At 37.2% G+C, this 22,591-nt stretch overlaps 1 long non-coding RNA gene across 1 annotated transcript in view; it reads right to left on the reverse strand.

Moving 5' to 3' along the window:
* Nucleotides 1-6,082: 6,082 nt before the first annotated feature.
* The window catches only part of LOC116565524, a 197,753-nt gene continuing 181,244 nt past the window's right edge, over nt 6,083-22,591 (reverse strand). The window contains exon 3 of the long non-coding RNA XR_004275483.1: nt 6,083-6,199. This is a non-coding gene — a long non-coding RNA (uncharacterized LOC116565524). The remainder of the gene's footprint in view (nt 6,200-22,591) is intronic.

Here is a 22,591-nt window from a genome sequence, read left to right on the forward strand (position 1 = left end):
TACTACCGGCAAAAATGATCTGGTGCCAAAAAATAAACTTGAAAAGCCATCTAGGCCACCAGGACTGCAATTTCTAGGCAAGTCCTAGTGCTGTGCTGGGCTCAGAGGCAGTGGACTCGAGAGGCATGTGACCTAGTGAGACACCAGCCAGGGCAGCCAAGGAAGTGTTTGTACCATCCCTCCCCAAACCCCAGGAGCAGTTTGTAGCTCCAAAAGAGACTTCTTTCTGCTTAAGGAGAGGAGAGGGAAGAGTAAAGAGAGCATTTTCTTGCAACTTGGGTATGAATTCAGTGACAGTAGGATATGGTACTGGGCAGAGTCATGAGGCTTCCATTTGAAGCCCTAGAGCCAGAATATTTCTAGACATACCCTGGGACAAAAGAAAACCCACTGAGTTAAAGGGAAGGACAAAGTCCTGGCAGGATTCATCACCTGCTGACTAAATACCCCTTGGGTCTGAACAATCACAAGGGGTGTCCAGAGAGCACACACTGTGGGCCTTGGGTGAGATGGTGAGATGTGTTGGCTTAAGGTGAGACCCACTGCATTCCTAGCTGTGATGGCTATGGTGAGAAATTCCTTTTTGCATGAGAAAAGCAGACAGAAGAGTAAAGGGGACTTTGCCTTGCAGCTTAGTTATCAGCTTGGCCACAGTCAGGCAGAACACCAAGCAGGATCTTAGGGTCCCAATTACAAGCCTTGGCTCTTGGATGGCATCTCTGGACCTGCTCTGGGCCAGAGGGGAGCTCATTTGCCTGCAGGGTGAGATCTAGGCTTGGCAGCACTCACCACAGCTGAAGAAAGAGCCCTTGAGCCTTAAGTGAACATCAGCAGTAGCCTGGCAGTACTCCTTGTGGGCCTGTGGTGGTGGGAAATGGGAGAGAATAGTAGGAAGGACTTCATCTGATGGTTTGGGATGTTAGATCAGCCTCTAAAGAATGGAGCACCAAGTGGGTTTCTAAGGTTTTTGACTCTAGTCCCTGGCCTCCACATGACATCTCAGGACCCACCAGGAGGCCTAGGGAATTTTCCACTCAGAAGGGAAAACTGAAAATGCGGCTGTATCTGCAAAGACAAAAGCTGGCTTCACCACATGCTGAATATAGAGCCCTAGGGCATTGAGTGAACATAGGCAGCAGCCAGGTAGTGGTTAATGCGAACCTTGGGTGAAAGGCAATCCTGTGCTGGCTTCAGGCATGACCCAGCACAGTCCAGTGGTGGAGGCCAAAGGGCTGTTTGTGCCACCACATCCCCAGCTCTGGGCAGTGCAGCACAGAAAGCAACTGTGTGTGAGAGAGCAAGGGAGGAGAACAAGAGTCTCTGCCTGGCAATCCAGAGAATTCTTCCAGATCTTATCCAAGACCACCAATGTGGTACCTCAACAAGTCTTCAAGAGCCACAACATTACTTGGCTTGGGTGTCCCCTAAGTCAGATATGTCTGCAATAGTTGAAAACTTAGATCACAGCACCAAAGTCCCTTCAAATGCCGACAAAGCCTTCCCAAGAGACAGGTACAAACAAGCCAAGATCACAAAGACTACAATAAATACCTAACTCTTCAATGCCCAGAAACTAAAAAATTTTCAAAAGCATCAAGACCATCTAGAAAAACATGGCCTCATCAGGCAAACTAAATAAGGTACCAGGATTCAATCCCACAAAGACAAATATATATGATCTTTCAGACACAGAATTCAAAATAGTCGTTTTGAAAAAACTCAACAACATTCAAAATAATGCAGAGAAAATTTCAGAATCCTATCATGTAGATTTAACAAAGAGATTGAAATAATTAAAAACCATCAAGCAGATATTCTGGATTTGAAAAATGTAATTGACATACCAAGGAATGCATCAGAGTATCTTAGAGCAGAAGTGATCAAACAGAAGAAAGAATTAGTGAGCGTGAAGACAGGTTATTTGAAAATACACAGAGGAGACAAAAGAAAAAAGTACAAATAGGAATGAGGCATGCCTGCAAGATATATTAAAAGGCTCAAAAGGGCAAATCTAAGAATTATTGGCCTTAAAGAAGAGGTAGAGAGATAGTGATGTAAGTTTATTCAAAGGGATAATAACAAAGAACTTCCCAAATCTAAAGGAAACTGTCAATATTTACCTAAAAGAAGGTTATAGAACACCAAGGAGGTTTAACTCAAAAACTCTCTCAAGGCATTTAATAATCAAATTCCTAACAGCAAGAATAATAAATTAATTATAAATTATAAATGTAGCAAGATAAAAGAAACAAAAAACACACAATGGGGATTGAATACATCTGGCAGCAGCTGGAAATCAATCGATGTGATACATCATTATCAATGGTATGGAGGAAAAAACATGATTATTTCAACTGATGCTCAAAAGCATTTGATAAAATTCAACTCCTTTTCATGATAAAAATCCCTCAAAAAACTGGATATAGAAGAAACATGCCTCAACACAATGGAAGCTTTACAACCCAGGAAAGAGTGGCATGACATATTTAAAGCACTGAAGGAAAAAAACATTTACTGAAGAATAATATATCAGGTGAAAATATCCTTCAAACATGAAGGAGAAATAAATATTTTTCCAGACAAAGAAAATCTGAGAGGTTTATCAGCTTGAAATAATGTTAGAAAATAGTATTTGTAAGCCTCATGGAAATCCTCAAATCAAAAAACATAGCACAGACACAGAAAAAATAAAAAGTACGAAATTAAATCTTACCACCAGAAAAAATAACTTTCATTAAAAGGAAGAAAATAAGGAAGAGGAGATCACAAAACAACCAGAAAACAAACTAAAAATAGCAGGAGTAAGTCCTTATCAATAATAACACTAAATGTAAATGGATTAAATAAAGGGATGGAGGAAGACATTCCATCCCAAAAAAGCCAAAAAAGAGCAGAAGTAGCTACATATATATCACACAAAATGATTGCAAGAAAAAATGCCATAAGAACAGACAAAGAAGGTCATTATATAATGATAAAGTGGGTCAATTCAGCAAAACGTAACCATTATAAGTATATATGCTCCCAACACTAGAACACCCAGATATGTAAAGCAAATACTATTAGAGCTAAAAAGAGACAGAGACCCCAATAGCTGGAGATTTCAACACTCCATTTTCAGCATTGAACAGATCATCCTGACAGAAAATCAGTGAACGGACATCAACTTAATTGGCACTATAGACCAAATGGACCTAATATATATTTAGATAACACTTCATCCAATGGCTAGAGAATACACATTATTCTCTTCAGCAAAAATGAATCTTTTTCAAGGACAGACCACATGTTGGGTTGCAAAGCAAGCTGAAAACATTTTTTAAAATTCAAATACTATCAAGAATATTCTTTGACCACAATGGAATAAAAGTTGCAATCAATGGAAAGGGGAACTGCAGGAACTATAAACACACATGGCAATCAAGTAATATTCTCCTAAATGACCAGAGTTAATGAAGAAATTAAGAAAGGAATTGAAAATTTTTTTTGAAACAAATGATAACGGAAATATGACATCCCAAAAACCTGTGGGATACAGGGAAAGCAGTACTAAAAGGGAAGTTTTTAGCTGTAAGCGCCCACATCAAACAAGAAGAAAAACTTCAAATAAGGAACATAACAATGGATCTTAAAGAAAATCAAGAGCAAAGTAAACCCAAAATTAGAATAAAATTAATAATAAAGATCAAAACAAATTAAAATGAAGCAAATAATGCAAAAGATGAAATGAAAGTTGGTTTTTTGAAAAGATAAACCAAATTGACAAATCTTTAGCCAAACTAACTAAAAAAAAGAGAGAAGACTCAACATCAGGTATGAAAAGGAGACACTACAACCAATACCATAGAAACTCAAAGAATTGTTAGTGGCTACTATAAGCACAAAATGCCAATTAATTGACAAAGATAAGCGGATAAATTCCTAAACATACAAAACCTACCAAGACTGAACCAGGAATAAATTAAAAATCTAAAAGCCATAAGAAACAATCTCCCAGCAAAAACACTGGGACCTGATGACTTCATTGCTGAATTTTACCAAACATTTAAAGAATTAATACCAATCCTACTCAAACTATTTTGAAAAATAGAGCAGAAGGGAATACTTCCAAACCCATGTGAAAACAACATTACTCTGATACCAAAATTAAACAAAGACACATCTGAAACAGTAATGGACAGGCCCAGGTTCATGATGAACATTGTTGCAAAAATCCTCAACAAAATACCAAACTGAATTCAATAACACTTTTAAAAGATCATTTATCATGACTAAGAGAAATTTGTCCTAGGGACGCAAGGATGGTTCAACATATGCAAATGAATCAGTATTATACATTATATCAACAGTATGAAGGACAAAAGCCGTATGATGCTAAAAAGTATTTGATAAAATTAAACATCATTTTACAATACAAACCATCAAAAAAAAAAAATTGGATATAGAAGGAACACACCTTAATACCATAAAAGCCATATATGGTGGACCCACAGCTAGTAACATACTGAATGAAGAAAAACTGAAAGTTTTTTCTCTATGCTCTGGAACACAAAAAAATTGCACATATTCACCACTAGTATTCAACACAGAACTAGAAGTCCTAGCTAGAGCAATCAGACAAGAGAAGAAATTAAAGGGCATCTAGATTAGAAAAAAATAAGTCGCATTATCATTTTTTTGTGGATGATATGATTTTATATTTGAACATACCTAAAAGACTACACCAAAAAACTAAAAATGGTAAGCAAATTCAGTAAAGTTTCAGAATACAAAATGAACATACAAAAATCAGTAGCATTTCTATATGCCAATAGCCAAGATTATGAAAAAGCCATAAAAAAAGTAATTCCATTTACAATAGCTAGAAATAAAATATGCAGGAGTAAACTTAACCAAAGAAGTGAAAGATCTATATAATGAAAACTATAAAACATTGATGCAATAAATTAATGAGAACACAAAAATGGAAGGATATTCCATGTTTATGAGTCAGAAGAATCAATATTTGTTAAAATGTCCATATTATCCAAAGCAATCTACAGATTTAATACAATATCTATCAAAATACCAATGACATTCTCTGTAGAAATAAAAAAGTTTACAATTTACATGGATCCACAAAATACCCAGAATAGCCAAAGCTATCCTTAGCAAAAAGAACAAAACTGGAGGAATCACATTACCTGACTTCAAAGTATACTAGAGAGCTATAGCAATGAAAACAACATGGTACTGGCATAAAAACAGACACATAGACCAATAGAACAGAATACAGAGCCCAGAAAAAAAAAATTCATATATCTACAGTGAACTCATTGCTAACTAAGTTGCCAAGAACATACTTTGGGGGGAAAAAAATCTCTTTATTAAATAGTGCTGAGGAAATCAGATATCCATGTGCAGAAGAATGAAACTAGACCCATATCTCTTACCATATACAAAAATCAAGTAAAAATGTTTTAAAGACTTAAATCTAATAAATCATATATAAAACTACTAAAATAAATCATTGGGGAAACTCTTTAGGACACTGGACTGGGCAAAGGTCTTTTGAGTAATACCCAGTAAATATAGACAACCAAAGCAAAAATGAACAAATGGAATCACATCAAGTTAAAAAGCTTCTGCACAGCAAAGTAAACAGTCAACCAAGTGAAGAGACAACCTATAGAGTGGGAGAAAATATTTGCAAACCACCCATCTGAGATTGGTATGTAAGGAGTACTCCTTACAGAGTATGTAAGGAGAACAAACGACTCTAAAGGAAAAAAATAAAATAATCCAATTAACAAATGGGTGAAATATCTGAATAGACATTTTTCAAAGAAGACATAACATGATAAATGGGTATATGAAAAGGTGCTCAGCATCATTAATACAAATACAAATAAAAATTAGAATGAGATATCATCTTAATACAGCTAAAATGGCTTTTATCCAAAAGTCAGGCAATAACAAATGCTGACAAAGACATGGAAAAAACAGAACCCTCATATACTGTTGATGGGAATGTAAATTAGCACAACTATGGAGAACAATTTGGACATTCCTTGAAAAACTAAAAATAGAGCTATCCTATGACCCAGTAATTCCACTGCTTGATATTTACCCAAAAGACTGGAAATCAAGTATGCCAGAGATATTTGCACTCCCATGATTTCTGCAGCAGTATCCATGACAGCCAAGATTTGGAAGCAACCTAAGTGTCCATCAACAGCTGAATGGATTTAGAAAATGGTGGTATATATACAGAATGGAGTATTATTCAGCCATAAAAGAATGAGATCCTGTCATTTACAACAACATGGATGGGTCTGAAGGTCATTATAAGTCAAATAAGCTAAGCACAGAAAGTCAAACATTGTACATTCTCACTTATTTGTGGAATCTAAAAAACAAAACAATTGAACTCATGAATACAGAGTGCAGAAAGATGGTTACCAGATGTTGGGAAGGGTAGTGGGGGGTTGGGGGTGGTAGGTATTTTTAATGGGTACAAGAAATAGCTTATTGTAACATAATGACCTCCAGTTCTATCTATGTTGTTAAAAGTTAAACTCATGGAGATAGAGTAGAAGAATGGTTGCTAGAGTCTGGGAAGGGTAGTGGAGTTTTAGGGAGGAAGTAGTGATGATTAATGGGTAAAAAGCAATAGTTAAAAAGAGTAAACAGTATCTAGTATTTGCTAGCACAATAGGGTGAGTATAGCCAATAATTTATTTGTGCATTTAAAAATAACTAAAAGAGTATAATTAGATTTTTTTTTAACCACACAAAGGATAAGTGCTTAAGGTAATGGATGCCCCATTTATCCTGATGTGATTAGTGCACATTGTATGCCTTTATCAAAATATCTCTTGTACCCCATAAATATGTACACCTACCATGTACCTAGAAATGTTAAAAATTTTTAAAAAATATACAGAGAATTAAAATAATGAAGAATGCACAAGATAGCATAAGAACCCTGAGGGATATGCTGAGAAGTTTCACCATATTTGTAATTGGAGTCTCAGAAAGAGCAGAAATGGTATAGAATATGTGAAAAGATATGGTTTCAATTTCTAAATTATTGGAAAGTTATAAAAACAACAATTTTAGAATAACTGAACCTCAAGCAGGATAAATACAATGAAATTGACCCAACACATCATAATATAAAGCTAAGAATTTTACAAAGCATAAAGAATTTTAAAAAGATAAACAAATCGGGCAGAGAACAAAGATAAAATAAAAGGAGAAACAATTAGAGAACGGGCTTCTCAACGGAAGAAAAAAATACTAAAATAGAAGAGGATTGCATTAGTTATCTATTGGTGCGTAACAAATTACTTTGAAATGAGTGGATTAGAACAACAAAAACTTATTATGCCATAGATCCTATTGGTCAGTAACCTGAAAATAGTGTTCGGGTGGTTCCTCCTCAAGGTCTCTGGTGTCTGGCTTCTCAGAGACAGAAAATGGAAGCCGCCTAGCCAGCCAAGGACTGTCCCCATAACAAGGTCATCATTACTTCCACTGCTTTCATTTTGTCATGGGAGTCACATTGTCAACCCAGATTCCAAAAGGTGGAGAAATAAATGTCTCTGAAGTAGGATTAGGAAGGTTGCACTGCAGAAGGAACATGTGGTTTAGAGATAACACTGTTCTCATCTTTGGGACCATGCACTCTTCTACCCTCACTCTCTGACCACAGCAACCCACATCCCACCCATTTGAAAATTATATTTACCCTTTTTCTGAAAATGTCATCCCATTATGGCTCTGTGGTCACATTTTACTGGCAAGATGCTGTATTTGATGTTGTTTTAAGACTGTTACTTAAACTAAGAATCTTTTGTAATCTGAAGCTAACCCTGGCTCTTTTATGTATCCTCAAATTTCGGCTTGAAAAGTGACCAGTTCCTTCTTTATCTCATCTCTCTATAGCCATACTTCATTATACACCACTAAAAGGAACCAGCTGGCTCTTGCAACATTCTGCTTTAATGTCTACTAAACCAGATCCTCCAGTTGATAGGCTCATTTTTATTTTCTATGTCCCCCTATATCATTGCTATGTAAAAAATTACCTCAAAATTTAGCATCTTAAGATAAAACAACACAAAATTATTATAGTTTCTGAGAATCAAGAATCTGGAATTGCCTTAGATGGATGCTTCTGGCTCAAGATTCTTCATTTATCTGCAATCAAGATGTCAGTGGGGTTTGTGGCCAACTGTCAACACGCCTGAAGCTAGAGAATCAACAATTTAGGTGGCTGAGTCATGTTGCTATTGGCAGAATTCCTCGGTTCTGCAAGGGCTGCTGGGAGGAGGTGTTGGTTTCACAGGGTAGCCAGGGAGTCCTTCCAGCATTAATAGGCATATTTTGACAGAGACTTCTAAAGAGAGGGCAGGTAGGAAGCTGCCGTTTCTTTTATGATCTACTCTTTGAAGTCATACATTTTTATTTCATTTTTTCATTAGCAGCCATCACCGAATTCAGACCACACTCAAGGAGGGAAATTAGATTCCACCTCTTAAAAGGGAGAGTATCAAAGAATTTGTGGAAATATTCTAAAACCACCACATTTCCATTGCAGCATCAGCAATTTTGCTAAGTTTTCTACCACAATATTACACAGTTTATCTTTTCCGCAGCCAGCACTAACACTTTTTTGCATTTTTTCCACTCACAGTCTACTTGGGATCCTTTACTCCTCCACTGAACACATGCTCCCAAATTCAAAGGCACATGCTTTGCATTTCTGTAACAACAAAAAATCCTATCTCTGGTACCAAATTTTGGTTCTGGTATACATTCCTAACAAACCATTCAAAACATTCAGCATGTTAAATAGCAACAATTTATATATGTGTTCATGCTCTGATACAGATATTACGTCAGGGCATGGTGGGATGGTTTATCCCTCTTCCATGAAGTTTGGGCTTCAGCTAACGTGGCTGAAATGACTGAAGATGACTGGCATGGCTTCACTGGGGCCACTTCTTAGAGCTTTAGTTCCAGAGGTCAGCTTGGTTTTTCTGTTCTCTCTGGGGTCTAATAAATTGAAAAAAATCCAAGCTAGCTTCTTTTCCTACTGTGATGCCTGGATTACAACAGCTGAGTAGAGTCAAGCATCTCTTTTTGAATAAGTGGCCTCCCTGAAGAGTGTAGGAGTCTCACAGTAGCTGGAGTTCTTTTATGGCACTGACTTCTTCCAGAAGGAGCATTTTAAGAAATTCAAGTGAAAGTTGCAAGGCTTGGCATGACCTAATCTCGGATGTCACTCAGTATCACTTCTGCTGTGTTCTCTTGATTATACAGGGACAACTCCAATTCACTGTGGAAGGGGCACATAGAAGGAGGAAATGACAAAGAACCTTGATTCATTTGGGGGCCACATATGGAAATTAGCTCCCATGCAGTCCCCTACTAGCTACCTATATGCTCACTGGGTTTTAGAATACACTTTTTTATTCTCTACTCAAACTACTACTGTTTCTACTTCCTGAAACATAATTTTCATCTGAATTAGTGGAGTAAATAAAGTTTATTACAATGAATTTTTGGTTGTAATTAAATTGGGATGGATTTCATAACACATAATGAGACCAAATAAACTAGATAATATCATCTCCATTTCCCCAAACTAATACGTTTGTTTTTTAGCACAAAAAGAGCAATTTTATGGCACTGTTTATTCATTTAAGGTTTCCACACACTGCTCCTTGTGCATTCTTATGTGATCTCAGTGTATAAATTTATTCTCTAAGGATTAGTTACCACTGTTAATCATACAGTTTCTTTTCAATTACAAAAACAAGGGAGAAGGCATTACACTGAGTAGGTAATCAATATGTTTGTTAGTGGTGCTGCTATTTATATAGAAAATTACATATTAACATGCATACATGTACTCAATAAGCATATGCTGAGAATCTATTTCATGCTGGGCTCTGCATAATATTTTTGTGGAAGTGTATGCCCCTGACACAGCTGCATAACCCAACCTCTCTTTTCTCCCCACCATCTTCCTTCCTGACTGCATGGCTCTGAGTACCACTCAGGCTAATTAAAGTTTCAAGAACATTGATAGCCATTTAAATATAGTAATTTTATATATAAAATTATATATTTTCTCTGGCCTTCCTCTGAGAGAGGTAGAAGATGTTTAGATTTTCATGTCAGTTGAATACAGCATATTCCAATTTCCTTCAAAGTAACAACAGCAGCATAAAAGAATAATCTAGTGTGTAGTCTTTAGTAAATCTTTTATTCTTCAATCCTTTTTCTCCCTCACTTACTTCCTCCTTACTTCTTCTTTTACTCCTTTTTTGTATCAAGAAATAAAGAAAAATAATACAGGATTGCCCAAAATATCACTTTCTAATGAAATCCTCTCGGATCACATTTCTGAAACGTCCTATCTTAAAGTCAGTCATGTTGCTGTCTTTGCTTCAGTGCAGTTAACACAATCCATAAGACTTGTTATTATTTTTTTCCTCCCTCTGGAAAACATTACATCAAGGAGAATAAACACATCATGTCTAGTGTGCAGCTGAATCCTTGGTACCTGGCTTAAAGTTAACAATATGTATATATTTTTTGAGACAGGTTCTCAGTCTGTTACCCAGGCTGGAAGTACAGTGGTGCAATTATGGCTCACTGTAGTCTTATCCCCGGAGGCTTAAGGGGTCCTCCCACCTCAGCCTCCCAGACAGCTGAGATTACAGGCATGCCTCACCATGCCTGGTTAATTTTTATTTTTTGTAGAGATGGAGCCCCACTGTGTTGCCCAGGCTGGTCTCAAACTCCTGGGCTCAAGCAATCTTCCTGCTTTGGTCTCCCAAAGTGCTTGGATTACAGGAGTGAGCCACACTACCTGGTCTAAATGAAGATTTGTGGCATAAATTAGTGAAATCAATTATTCCAAATTAACAGAGAAAGTAAGTAATGCAGTATCTATTGCTGGTCACTGTGTTACTTCCCCCAGTATGTGGTTATTTTCCTCTCTTTTGACAACTCCCCTATTTTCATTCAAGTTTCCACAATTCACCTGCACAATATAAACATTTTAGGAGAAATGAATTCTGCTTCTAATTCTAAACCTGAGATATAACCCAGGACAAAAGAATCAGTAGGTTACATTCCTTAGGCTACAGTGAGAAAATAGTTTCAATCCAGTTGAGCCAAGGAGAACATCCAGAAAATGGTTTATTCATTATTAAGTAACAAGAAATACACATTTTTTATGGCCTGAACCTTAACACAAATGCTGTAAGCAACCATCATTAAGAAAAAGAGTACACCAGTGACTTCCACCAGGCCTAACATAATGATCAAGTCTCAGGTGTTGACTAATTTTGCTTCTCAATAGCAGCTGACACACTATGTGGTGGACAGTACAATGCATCATCTAGAAGCTTCTTCAGAAATGAAAATTTTAGTATACCAACTGCCAGGATGCTGCAACAGACAGCCCTCAGCTGTCATCCCCTTCAAGTACTACCTCAGCTGAGGAGATCTTCTTCACCCAAAGTCACACCTGTTTTCTGGGGCAGCCCACATCCAATGACTGACAGAGGTGTGAGTATAAAGACTTGCAGTGGCTCACGCCTGTAATCCCAGCACTTTGGTGGCCGAGGCGGGCAGATCACGATGTCAAGAGATCGAGACCATCCTGGCCAACATGGTGAAACCCCATCTCTACTAAAAACACAAAAATTTGCTGGGTATGTTGGCACGCACCTTTAGTCTCAGCTACTTGGGAAGCTGAGGCAGGAGAATTGCTTAAACCCAGGAGGCGGAGGTTGCAGTGAGCCAAGATTGTGCCACTGCACTCCAGCCTGGTGCCTGGAGACAGAGTGAGACTCTGTCTCAAAAAAAAAAAAAAAAAAAAAAGACTTGGTTCTCTCATCCAAATTTATAACAGTTCTACTGGATTCTCCCATCCTCTGTATTCCCCTCAGGATCAGCTGAAGACTTCACTGAGACTCCAATGCAGTTTGGCTTCTCCCTGTGCCAAATTCTATTTTATTTCCTCAATAGGTGTTTATCACACACAGTGACTCCTTAATAGACATCCCAGTTAATATCTAACTGATACACCAAGACATGTCACCTAGAACAAAACCCAGTGCAAAACAGAAATGCAACTTCCTCTTCCCTGGCCCATACTGATTGTGTTTTTCTTTTTTTTTTTTTTTCTGTTTTTTTTTTTTTTTTAAGACTTAATAATCTTCCTTTAGGGTTAAAACCTTCAGAGTTCTGATAAGGATGCTGTTCAACCATGGCTGACTTGCAGGATAGTTATTATGAGGAAAGTTAAGGAAATAATTATATTTTTTTATTCAATTTTGGGTGTAAGTAGAGAATATTAGAATAGACACGTGTACAAGTAATTATACTAAAAGTAATTATATTTCAGCCATGTGATGCCACTTAATTGTATGTGCCAATGTGACTAGGGTAAGCCCATTTAGCTGGTAAAACGTTATTTCTAGTGTCTGTAAATGTTGTTACCAGAAAAGATTAGCATTTGAATTAGCAGACTGAGTAAAAAAGATCTTCCCTCACGGACATGAGAAGGTATCATGTAATCTGTCTAGGACTTTCATAGAATAAAACAAGAGGGGGAAGCTCAGCTTGAGCTAGAACACTGTCTTTTCCTGTCCTCAGACATCAGAGATGCTGGTTCTCAGGTTTTAGATGATGCCTTTTAAGGACTTACCTAAGCAGTCAGCTACTGTCTCTCTCCTTCCCCTGGTTCTCAGACATTTGGCTTTGGAGTGGGAGTTATACCATTGGCTTTCCTGGTTCTCAGATCTTTGGACTTGGACTATATTACACCATGGGCTTTCCTGGTTCTCCTGCTTGCAGATGGTATATTGTGGATCTTCTCAGCCTCCATAATTATATGAGCCAATGACCATAATAAATCTTCTCTTATCTATCTCTCTATATATACTATTGGTTCTCTTTCTCTGGAGAACCCTGGCTAATACAATCAGCATTTAAAATACACTTAAATTTACTATTCTTAAAAATGTTTTTTCAGAATAAAGCACTAAGTTCTTAATATTTGTCCCAGAAAGCTATAATTAATACTACACTCTGATGTTACTTGGTGGTGCTAGAAGTTTCCAATCACTTTCCAAGTACTCCTGAGTCCTTCTGATATTCAAAAGCTCTCTGCCTTATACTTTTAGCCTCTGAAAAGTTAAGTTGCTCCTATTCTAAAATTCCTAAACATTACAGTTTGAATCAGCATTCATTTCATTGTTGCGGTTCTTGACGAAAAATTTAAAGTGCAGAAAAGGAAGATAGTGTGCATTTGTCAGATATATTTTGCAAAAGCCAGCAAAAATCTAAAACTAATCATTCATTAGTTTGTCCAATTAGTATTGGAGTTGGACAAGATTTTGTAATTGAAAAATTTATTTTGAATGAAATCAGTGGCCAGCTTTGCATTTCTAGACAAAAAAGCATAGTGCAGTATAAAACACAAGCAAACAAAAAACACTGGTCAGTGTGCCAGGGGACCAGATTCAAGCTCTTTTACGTCCTAGCAGCATGACCTTGCTGAATCATTTATGTTCTTTGAGGCTCATTATTTTCATCTGACATAATGGACCTAAATACAATAATGCATGTGAAAGTACTTTGAAAACTGAGAAATATTCCACACATTTAAGAAGTCATCATTAATATTATAATAAAATGCATATGTCAGGGCACCAGTTTGTAGGCATCAAAATTATTAGGATAGATTTAGGCAGTAAAAAGTAAATTGTTGGAAGGATATTGGATAGGTCACAGAAGCAATTGGAAGGCTTGAGAATTTAGCTCAGGAATGACAGGACTTTAGAAGTAGAAAACCCAGCGAAGGTCACGTTCCAGTGCACAGTCCACTCTTGACACCACCAGCATACTTACTCCCACCCGGGTCAGTAGCTCACCACTGGTCAGTGTCATGGAAATGGATTCCAAACTTTACCTTTACATCACTAACTCAAATTTTAAAAACATTTGAATGTCTAAACTTTAATTATGGTTCTGCACCCTAAATGCTACAGTTTAAAGAGGGGTCACCTATCACACTTTGGATTTTATAGCGAAAATCAGGAGCCACCAAATTTCCAAAATACAAGAATAAATTAGAGCTATACCATTTTCCCAGTAAGCGTTGGATAATAAGATGTCTAGTGACAGAGGAGGCTTCTTGTCAAGTTTTAATAGCCACCATTCTACATTAATTACCGCTGTAGAAGAACTACTTTGGCTAACAAATGGTGATAGGAACTATTCTGTAGCTGGTAGTCTATATCTGTAATAATTTCTTCCATAGAAATGAATGCCAAATAATGAAGCTGGCAAGGATAAGGCAAAAAAGAAAAAAAATACTAACAAAAGAAAAATGCAGGCCGGGCGCGGTGGCTCAAGCCTGTAATCCCAGCACTTTGGGAGGCCGAGGCGGGTGGATCACGAGGTCAAGAGATCGAGACCATCCTGGTCAACATGGTGAAACCCCGTCTCTACTAAAACTACAAAAAATTAGCTGGGCATGGTGGTGCGTGCCTGTAATCCCAGCTACTCAGGAGGCTAAGGCAGGAGAATTGCCTGAACCCAGGAGGCGGAGGTTGCGGTGAGCCGAGATCGCGCCATTGCACTCCAGCCTGGGTAACATGAGTGAAACTCCGTCTCAAAAAAAAAAAAAAAAAGAAAAAAGAAAAATGCCCATATAATTATAGAGTGCTGAACTACTGGTGAACAGAAAGAAAATGCTCAGTTCTAGTCAGACAATAGTAATTATTTCAAATGTACATTATAAGAGTAATTGGTGAAAATTAGCTAAATCACTTATAAATTATATAAACAAAGGACTAATATTTCAATTTTCAGAGGAAAGTATATATTTTTGATGTTTATGAAATACTGAAAACTATAGTCTTCAGTAATAACTTGAAAGTGAATCTTTCATAGTATTTAATTCTTCTTGCTTGGTGAGGCTTTTTTTTTTTTTTTTCTTTTTGAGACAGTGTCTTGCTCTGTCACCGAAGCTAGAGTGCAATGGTATGATAATGGCTCACTGCAGCCTCTACCTCCTGGGCTCAAATGATCCTCCCACCTCAGCCCCCCAAGCAGCTGGGACTATAGGCACATACCACCATACCCAGCTAATTTTTGGTAGAGACAGGGTTTCACCACATTGTCAAGGCTGGTCTCAAACTTCTAAGTTCAAAAATCTGCCCACTTTGGCCTCCCATAGTGCTGGGATTACAAGCGTGAGCTACTGTGCCTGGTAATATATGAAGCTTTTCATACTAAATTTCAAATTTGTTAACTGATTTTATTGGATGACTATTGGAATTTTTCCTATGTCATGAATGGAGGAAAATTAGAACAATATTTTAGTTTTATATGATAATTATCTTTGAAACATTTAGACCATGATTTTGAAGATATTAATATATATAACTTCATAGCATATATGTTATATAATATATATAACATTATATATATATATATATATATATAAAACTTTATAACAACTTCCCAAGTCGTAGTATTATTTGTCACTAAACAAAAATTGCTATTTTACTGTATGGAGGGGTTGAAGGCAGTGTATTGAGAAGGGGTACTAGGTCCGAGGGAGAAGAAAGGCCCAGATTATTTTGAGTTATCTTTTAAGAGAGCTCAATCTGCACGTAGGAAGTTTTTATTTGGTACAGCACACCTCTGAATTGGTTCATCATGAAGAAGCCTGTAAAGCGTTAGGAATCTCTCTGCTAGATTTCCTATTTGTGATGAGAACTTAATAGCATACGGACCAACGGTTTCTTCCCACTGTGAGTCCCTTCACAGAGATTCTATAAGTTTAAGATGTACAATTGGCTCTAGAACCAATTTACAGGACTGTTAATGTGACTTCATTAGAAGCATTGGCGACTAACCCTTCTTCTGGCTTGTAACAGACAAAGTTGGTGCCCCACCCACATCCCTTCAGCACTCCCTGAAGATCAGCTGCAGCTTCCCATGTATGCCACTGCTAACCCCTTAAGCACTGTGTCTTTATGTCTGAGAGAGGAGTTTGACCCATGAGTGGCACAGGACAAAAGTGCTGAAGAATTAATATCTCATGAACAACTATCAACCAATGAGGGATTGAGGCTGGTAAAATTTGCAGCAGGCTCTGTGGGTCCCGTAATTTTGAGGTGTGCTGTATATGAACTCCGAGGGCACCCAGTGGGACTGAGATGTAATTTTTCAAAGTGGTAACATACATTTCTGGCTCTCCTCTCTCCTTTGCCCAGTTTTCCAACTTCCTCATTATGCTTCCTGGGATTACCTCCTAAATAAACTCCGAAAACCCAAATTCTTGCCTTGGAATCTTTCTTTGATTTTTCTAACATAAATGTTTACTGAATTTTATTTGTAAAGCCAAGAGTGTCACTATTCTGGAGGCAGAGTTAATCAAAGACCAAGTCTCTGCTAACTTGTTGCATTTACCGGGAACTGAAAAATCAGAGATTGTCTCTGTTTCCTTACCATCAGAATCATGATCTGCTCTGGTGGTGGCATCTTTCTCTTTTATGGCTGCTGTGATTTGAGACTCTCTCACAGTTCAGGTAAAAAGAGGCACATGATTGGAATTTATTTCTTAAGCTACAAAAGAGAATGGCTTATTGAGATTTTTTCTAATAGATTGCAATATTTGTTTCCTGCTAATCATCTCTTACACAGGTTTCTTATTTATGATTATTGTTTTAAAATTGCTTGTGTAAATGAGACTTCAAGTTAGAATTCTATGCTCTGCAAATCTTGTCTCTCACTTCCAAACACTGAAGTCAGGATGGCTTACTTAAGAAGCAACCTCGGTATTTCAGGCAACAGGTAATGGTAGTGAAACAAACGCGTCTGAGAGACAACTGGATTAGAATAGATTCAGCTGGGTGGACAGACATTCAATCAGCTGACTGGGAAATCACAAAAGAAAAAAGAGGCAGAGAGACGGGTATACTATAGCTGCACGTTTCCCAAGATGCACTGAAGAAATGCACTGCAGTACTGAACAAATGCAGGAATTGAGAAACATGAAAAGGTTCCTGAAACTTTGCAGAAAGTGGTAGGAATCAAAGATCTATGAGCAGTGTATTAGTACTTTTTCATGCTGCTAATAAAGACTTACCCGAGACTGGGTAATCTACTAAGGAAAGAGGTTTAATCAACTCACAGTTCCACATGGCTGAGGAGGCCTCACAATGATGGTGGAAGGCAAAGAAGGAGCAAACTCCCGTCTTACATGGCGGCAGACAAGAGAGCTTGTGTAGGCGTACCCCTCTTTATAAGACCATCAGATCTCGCGAGACTTACTATCGCAGGAGCAGCACAGGAAAGACCCACCCCCATGATTTGGTTACCTCCCACTGGGTCACTCCCACCACACGTGGGAATTCTGGGCGCTATAATTCAAGATGAGATTTAGGTGGGGACACAGCTAAACCATATTAAGCAGTTGGGAAACTAAAGAGTTAGGACTACCACACATGAGAATTATTGGAGCTATAATTCAAGATGAGATTTTGGTGGGGACACAGCTAAACCATATTAAGCAGTGATTGGGGGAAACCAACCAAGAGTTAGGAGGAGAGGCTGAGTGAAGACTCATGATGTGGCTGGGAGATGGGGGAGTGCTCAGAGAAGGAGTAAAAGGACAGAACAGGGACATTCCCTGTGTTTTCACAAGGTGGTGTCTCCCTGTTTCGTTTGTTTCTGTCATTATTTCTGTTTTATAAATGACTATTTCTGATTCAACCCAGGATGTTCCTCTTCAGCTCCCAAAGGGGGGCCAAGAATTTTAATGTCTCTATTTGATTATATCAGTGGCACCTTACTCTGGAAAATATATTTTTAATATTTTTATTTCTTTATCTCAAAGAATACTTTTCAACATTTGTTTTCTTTTTAATTTCTAAAAGGCATGGATTCTTTTCCTTCAACAGAAATATAATAGCATTATTTCATTTAAAAATGAATTTAAAAATAATTCTTTAATGTCATCAAATATCTGGCTAGTTCCACCTTTACTTTTGCTTTTGTGATTCATCTACTCCTTATTTTGGCAATATATCAGCCCTGACTTTTTATTATTTACAGACTTGGTTTACTTCCATCTGCCAAAGGTAAAAGACAAAAATCGGGGTTTTCATAAAGGTTCTCCTACCCCTTTAGGGAGTTAAACAAAATATCACTAACTAAAATCATCTGAAACAACCAGTTTCTATGATCTTAAAAATGTAAACATGTCATCAAAATCAAATGTCTCATATATATATATGTAGCCCAAAGGTATTAGACCTTAATATCTTCAGGTTTAAAGTATTAAAGTAAATGCCAGAATGTCCCTGCTTTCTAAGAGAGGAAAGGGCATTGCAAGTTCATGACAGACTGAAAGACATCAGTAATTTGAATGTATTTCTCAGAGCCACAGGGCTGAAAGTTGGCTATGCAAGACTTGCACAAGCCTCCAAGTTATTAAAGTTAAATATTTTAGAAGATAGAAACAGATATCCTTCCACCAAGAAAAGTGGCCAATGAAAAATAACATCTACTGTGTAGTAGCTACTGTGTTAAGAACTTCACATATGTGAAACAATCCCCACAGTAACCATGTAGAGCAGAGATTAGCGAGACCACATGGCGGATTTGTCAAGTTTCAAGAAATTATCTAATGTGTCAAATTAATATAGTTAAAAAACAGGTATGTTTCCAGGCTTGTTAGATTCTAAAACCATGGTCTAGATGTTCATGACAATAGCAGGTTGATTTCTCTGTGAGTAGTTAAGGTGTGTTAGAATATGCTATGTCTGCTTAAAGATGAGGAAAAACAAATCTGAATTATACCTCTATATGCACAGTGCTGAGCTAAACTCCATGAAAAGTCTCTGTCCTGTGAAGCACAATGGCAAAGGAAGAGAAGTGTGTAGTATTACAGCAGCTCAACCACTTGCTGAAATTTGATCATAGGTGACTTTCTTATGAATGTACATTTAATTAAACTTTCCCTTTAATCCGATACCCCTCCCAAATCAGTCAGAGTCGGGAAAACAGAGCCACAATAAGAATTACATAAATAAGGGACTTTCATGACATAAACTAGATTAGTTTAGTAATTAGACCTTACAACAATGTGCAACAAGCAGGGGAACTGAAGGTCTGAAAGGGGAAAAGACAGTCATCACCCTGTCAGGTACACCGGTACAGGTATCCAGTCAGAGCTTAAAGGATAAGTTTGCTGGATTTAGCAACTAAAAATACAGAACGCCTTTCAATTAAAAATACAGAACACCTCAATTTTTCAAAGTGGTAACATACATTTCAAATATAGATGTGCTATTCATTTCATACATTTCAAATATAAAAGATGTGCTATTAATCTGAATTTCAAATATATTTGAAATTCAGATTAATAGCAAATCTTTTTAGTATAAACATCTTCGATGCAATATATGGGTATACTTATTGTATATTTTTCTATTGTTTATCTTCAATTTAAATTTACCTGAGTACCCTGTGTTTTATCTGACCATATGGTGGTAGGAACATGTGAGAAATCAAATATGGTCACCTCTGAAGTAGGACTGCCAAGGGGGATTTTGTAAAGAGTCTATAAAAATAGCCACTGGGCTGCACAGCTAAATGTCTGGGGGTAACCTGGGCTGCCATTGGTCAACAGCACTGGCAGTCAGGAAGAGGAGCTGGGCAATGAGCAAAGCTAGCAAGGACAATCTGGGCACTTCTGTAATGGGCAGACATCATGTGTAACCACAGCTAGCATTGGAACCAATGACTGCTCCTTCACATCTGCCTTCTGAATTGTGCAGGACATCTCTGAACCACACAGGAAAAAGAGATTCTGAGGAAGACACTTCCTAGTCTCAATCAAATCACTACAACACAATGTAGTATATCCAGCCTTTTGCCCAAAACTCTCTGTCACTCTACCTCTGTCTTTCCTTCTTTCTCCCTCTCTCTTTGCTGAGTTAAAATGTATGTAAAAATGCATGGGTTGTAAGTGTACAGTTATGCGAGTTCTGACAAATTTATACACCTGTGTAAACACCATTAAATCAGGACACAGAACATTTCTGCCACCCTGTAAAATTCCCTTATGCCCCTTTCCAGTTAACTAGTGTCTTCCATAGGCAAATGCCATTGATTTTTTTTAATTGTAAGTTAGTTTAGCCTCTTCTTGCATTCTCTTTCAACAGAAACATACAATGTTTTTCTTGAGTATCTGGCTTCCTTCACACAACACGTTGTACACACTAATATTGCTGCATGCATCAACAGATCATTTGTTTTTCATTGCTGAGTATTCTATTGTATGAATATATACACATTTAAAATTAGATTTATTGAAAAGGTAGCTTTATACTGACACCGTGAATAGAAAACCAACATTATCGTCATATGTAGAACATAAGCACACAATAAGTACAGTAAAAATGTAACTTAATATTGTTAAATTGTACTTGTATGTCAAATGCTGTGAAATTCCTCTTATTTTCTAATATTAATTAGAGTAGTATCAAATGCATTTAGGTACTGACCTAACTGATTTAGTGACAAGTGACCTTAAGAGATCAAAAAAGTATTGACAGGTAAAAGAAAAAGGTAATCATTTAATTTGGTGCCTAATCTTATACACCCTAAAATCATATTGCTCACAATCAGTAGTGACTGCTGCCACTCAGCTCTCACCACATTCTGAGAAACACTCACTAGTACACCATACTGGAATCTTTAGAAGAGAAAACTTTTATTTGGAGGCTATCTGGAAAACAGGGTTTCAAAACATTGTTCTCAGCAACTGGAATAACTTGTCACCTAGTTAAAAAGCAACTGGGCAGGGCGCAGTGCCTATAATCCCAGTGCTTTGGGAGTCTGAGGTAGGCAGATTGCCTGAGGTCAGGAGTTTGAGACCTGACTGACTAACATGGTGAAACATCATCTCTACTAAAAATACAAAAACTAGCCTGGGTATGGTGGTGCACGCCTGCAGTCCCAGCTATTCAGGACACTGAAGCAGGAGAATCGCTTGAACCCGGGAGGCAGAGGTTGCAGTGAGCCGAGATCATGCCACTGCACTCTAGCCTGGGGCAAAAAGCCGGACTCTGTCTCAAAAAATAAAAATAAAATAAAGCAACTGAAGCTAATATGACCTAATTGTGGCCTGAAGACGACAGCAGGCCTTCTAAAACTAAGTAGAATTATGTTTCATAAATTGGTTAAGGATCCAAAAAGACATTTATGAGCATGGGGTAGATGTCTCCGTTTGCCTATAGATGATAGATAGATAGATAGATAGACAACATTATAATGTAGATATATATGAAAATTAACAGAGCCTTTTTGTAGCTGTTTATAATTATAGCATTTACCTATATTTTTAAATTTTTAATACTTATAGATTTTTAATATTTAAAATAATAAAGCTTAAATATATAATTGTAAGCAATTACAGCAGACCAATACACTGAGAAAGATATTTAAAAATATATTACTTACTAGTGAGCTACAAGAATAGTAGTATGAATGCTTTTTCTTCTAATTTCATATTTCACAAGAAAAGTAAGAACTAATGACAAATTCTTAGACCATGTCATATTCTGTTAGCGTTAATAGCAGAGTAACATTTTTGAAGATAGGAAAACATAAAGCATATTCTGAAATAATCTGTAGGTCTCCAGCATGATGTCTGGTCCTTACAAGTGAGCTGGTATTAGTGTCTTCTCATCTATTAAAATCTCAGGATTAGGAAGTCTTATAGAGGATGGAAAATGGAATTGATGACTATCACTGACAAAATAGTTTCACCTTTTAAAAAAAATGTAAAGCTGATAGAGAAAATACTATAACTCTTTTGAAGTTTAACCTTGCTTAGATCTCCAATAATGAATGGAGAAACTGGTTTCAGTGTGAAATTAACAATGGTGGTGTTGCATGAAACTCCTTTCACCTTTTAGGTAGGTTCTCTAGAGGAATCATTTTATTCATGCCAGCTTAACACAGACATTCTTTCAACCGTATTTTGCTATTTGGCGTGACAATTGTTTTCTATCTTTGTTTATAAAGCCAGCATATTTTGACTTGCCTATTTAGCAGTGCTTAATAAATATCTGCAGGAGACATGAAAAAAAATTAAGCAACATGAGAGGCGTAGGAGGTGCAGACACCTTTATATGAGGCCAGAATTATAGCATTAGGAGGAATTTATGTTGTGAATTTTCTCTCCATATATCAGAGGGAAGAAATGCATAATGCTTTGAAGAGTTATTTTTCTTTACTACGGAAGAGACGCTCTTAGCAAAACCATATTCTCCATGGGTTACCATTATTCTCTCTCCTGGAGTCCCTCTTTACTTCTTGGTACCATTCTTTCTAGCTTCAATCTAGTGCCCTAGTGAATGTAATCTAAACATGGCTTAGTCTGATATGGACTAAGCTGTCTTACAGAACAGTCTTCTCTTTTGCAGGCCCCCTTCCTCACTAGTCTGCATCTCCACAGTCTAGCAACGTACCTGATGTACCCTACTAACCTTTG

The sequence above is a fragment of the Sapajus apella genome, unplaced genomic scaffold (genome assembly GCF_009761245.1).
Source record: "Sapajus apella isolate SASKATOON/1434 unplaced genomic scaffold, GSC_monkey_1.0 scaffold40, whole genome shotgun sequence".
Taxonomy (NCBI): Eukaryota; Metazoa; Chordata; class Mammalia; order Primates; family Cebidae; genus Sapajus; species Sapajus apella.